The sequence below is a fragment of the Lycium ferocissimum genome, chromosome 9 (genome assembly GCF_029784015.1).
Source record: "Lycium ferocissimum isolate CSIRO_LF1 chromosome 9, AGI_CSIRO_Lferr_CH_V1, whole genome shotgun sequence".
Taxonomy (NCBI): domain Eukaryota; kingdom Viridiplantae; phylum Streptophyta; class Magnoliopsida; order Solanales; family Solanaceae; genus Lycium; species Lycium ferocissimum.
The window spans coordinates 66,282,218-66,286,003 of record NC_081350.1 but is presented as its reverse complement, the minus strand read 5'-3'; positions in this window follow the sequence as shown (position 1 = coordinate 66,286,003).

Genomic DNA, 3,786 nt, shown 5'->3' with positions numbered 1-3,786 from the left:
TTGGGGGCTCGTGGTACTAGGGGTTGTAGTTCCATGATGTGTACGGTGTGTATGTTATAAGTATTTTGAAACAAGTTTTTGTATTACGGATTATATCTCTAACGAAAAGCGAGATCCTCTATTTAAGGTATTCAGATAAAGACGAATGTTTGTTAATTGAGTTAAGAAAGGGTTAGTACGAGCGGTGCTCGGTGGTTAGCCCCGGGTACCCGTCACGGCCCCTAGTCGGGTCGTGACACGGATTGCCCTTCAAAAGCACTGGTCTTTAATTTTTGCCCTTCAAAAGCACTGGTCTTTAATTTTTGCCCCTCAAATTGGTGGTCTTTGATTTTTGTCCTTCACCTAATACCTCAAGGTTCTGGGTTCAAACCCCAGCTCAGTAAAAAAAAAAAAAAAAAGAAGAAGGAATTTCGCAAGGCAGAGGTTTGGATTCGCAAGGCGGAGTTTTGCAGAGTTTTGAATGCAAAACTCTACCTGCAGGCAAAAATTTGAATGCAAAACTTTACCTGCAAGCAGAGTTTTGAATAAGTTTTGCATTCAAAATTCTGCCTAAGGCCTAACTTTGCTACAAAACTCTACCTTGAGAATTTTTTATTTTTTTTTACTGAGCCGGGATTCGAACCCCAAATCTCATGGTATTAGGCGAAGGGAAAAAATTAAAGACCACCCAAAAATAAGTGCATTCCTGCTAATTGCCCTCTTTTATTTGCTAGGGACTAGGGTTGGGTAATTTTTCGAACCCATTTAAAATCGAGGCCTTTTAGCACGGTTCAAGTAAGCTCGCCAATCCTTGAAGCTTGATCGAGACTGGGTTTTGCCAGCCTGTGACCAAATGACAAAAGACTATTTAACAATATTATAAAAATTGAAAGGAAATAAGGAACTAATTGGTATAATGCTAACCTACTATCTTCATGTGGTAGGTTAGCCAAACCCAAGATTATCTTGTAAAGATTTATATTTTTTGCATTTTTAAGTTAAAATTTAAATTTTAAATTTTAAAAATTATAAATAAAAAATTTAAATAAAATCATAAAGGGGTTGACCTAGCGTAGACCCTGGTCCTCCTAGGGCTGAGTTGGGTTGGCTAATTTGATATTTTGGACGACCAAATATCTAACTTAGGTTATCCTGATGTTCGCCTAGAGGATGGACCAGGTTACTTTATTTGTTTCAAGTGTAGTTTGCGGAATAATAACAAATAGAAAAGTAACGACACAGTAATTTTACGTGGAAACCACCCGGCTCACAAGGTGAAAACCATGACCTATACTTTTGCAGGATTTGTCCCAAACTTCATTACAACTATGAGCCTAAAAAAAATTCAAATTACAAAGCTTGCAACCTAAGAACTAACTCCAATCCCTATCTCCACACCTCCCTACACTATTGAGCCCTTCCAAGTTTCCCTCAACTTGAAACTGAATTTGATAATTGTTTATACCTATTACAATGCTTCTAAGAAAGCTGGAAAGGTACAACACAATAGAAAAATCCTAATACAAAATACTAGACTTGAAGATTGTAAAGCATTACACAATAAAACAGGTTCTTCAATCAGGTCCTTCATATTCAGGCCACACTTCATTAGTCAATCAGAACTCTCAAATATTGTTTTTGCTTATTTGCTCGAATTCTGCTTTTTTCTCTATGTGAGTGCGTGGAATTTCTTCCAATGAAGACTTGCATCAATACATAGCTATTTCTGAGTAGCAATTTGGCTTAACACGAACACCTACATGATAAGTCTCATGAGGAGAGATAGTGTTTGAGATGGAGGCAACCTCTTGCTTGTCACATAACTTGATATATGCACTGTAGGAGATAACTCTTCCAAGGACTCCTATATCCTTGTCACGACCCAAACCAGAGGACCATGACAGGCACCCGGGCCCTACCTGATGAGCACCGCTAATCATTCTTTCCCATCATAATCACAAACAAGGGTGGACCATGAGGGTCATCAGATGGCAACTTACTAAATCATAATAGAAATATGCCGAAAAGGGATTAGCCCAAAAGAACATACGTATATAACCATGTTGGACATACCTGTATTGGGCGACCAGGCCATCATAGACAACTGTGCACCAAAATATAGGCCGAGAGGGCCATACAACGTCTCGCTGTACTATAACTGTCTACAAGCCTCTACTGGAGTATATGACATATAAGGTCAGGACAGGGCCCCGCCATACCTATATTTACATAAAAATATAACGTACCAAAACACAATAGCAACTCTGGGACAAGGGGAGTGCTCTAATATCAGCTGAACAGCAACCTACAGCGAGGCGGATCGTCAACCTGTTTACCTAAACCTGCGGGCATGAAACGCAGCGCCCCCAGAAAAGAGATGTCAGTATGGACAAAGTACTGAGTATGTAAGACATGGAAGTAACATGAAAGGGACATAAAAGCACATAGGATAAAAGGAATGCAGCCTGTATGTCTGAACTGCCTCCGAGGAAAAATGATATGCATAAATATTGTGTACATACATATATGTGTATATAATGACTGGTCATACATATATATGCGTATATAGCGTCTGTCAAGCCTCTGTGGGCATCCCATCATATCATATCAGCCTCTGTAGTCATCCCATCATATCATATCGGGCTCTGTGGGCATCATCATCATCATGTGACCAACTGATTAGGTGGCAGTGCGTATATAACGCCGTAACCTTCCCCATATCCCAAGTAGATATAATATAATATATGCGTATATAACACATGTGGGGTGCATGAATATGATAAGAGTACATCTTGAATCTATCGGAGTGACGTAAGGTCATTACACCTCCGAGCATCGTTATGAAATAGCATTTTCATCAACATATGACTCTATGAAGCACACTAAATCTGAATAAGGATTTACTAAGAACAAAGATCACTGGAACATGAATCAACATGAAACATCCCTAGGCGCTAAGAATAGAGTCATTATGGGGTAGCGTTAAGTTTACGTTTCGTTCATAAGGATCATGCCAAAAGAAAGAAAGTTAGCCTTAACATACTTCAAGTTGTCAACAAATTAAATCCCACAATGAAACTGTCGGGCTAGTATTCCAATCTCTTTAGTCACTAAAACACACCTAACAGCCAACAACACAACAACAACCTCATATAAGTCTATTAAATTTCATAACACTACTCACCCCAAGATTCTCATCAAAACAACCCAATATATGCTTGCATACGACACTTATACACTTTCTTCTTCCAATTATATCAAGTTTAACATCCTCAATATAATGTCGATACCAACTACTATCCTTATAACAAGGTTCTAGCTCAAAAACACATTAACAACGTGACTCAAGTTAGATTACATCTCAACAAAATCTCAAGTTCATATTTGAACCTTCCCTCCAACTTCTTTCCCTTCAAACCTAACATGACCAGCATATAAACTCATAAATATGGAAATAAGGTGAAATCTTACCTTGAGAGCTCAAGAACACTCCAATCCCAAGATTACTTCACCTTGAAGTATCCTCCAAAACTTCTACAAGAAGGAGAAACAAGCTTCAACCATACTTTGGAAACCTTTAATACTTGATCTTCTCTTTTGATCCTTGATTTGTCTTAGGAATTGATTAGATATTGTTGGAGAGGGTTTTCTAGAAGGTTAGAGGTAAGGGAAGTGAAGAAAATAAGCTAAAATGAGGAGTACACGAATTATATTAAAAAAACAACTGAAACCGACATAAAAATAAGGCCAAAAAATACTAGTCATATATATATACAGCCCAAAATACTGGCTGTATTTATATACGGT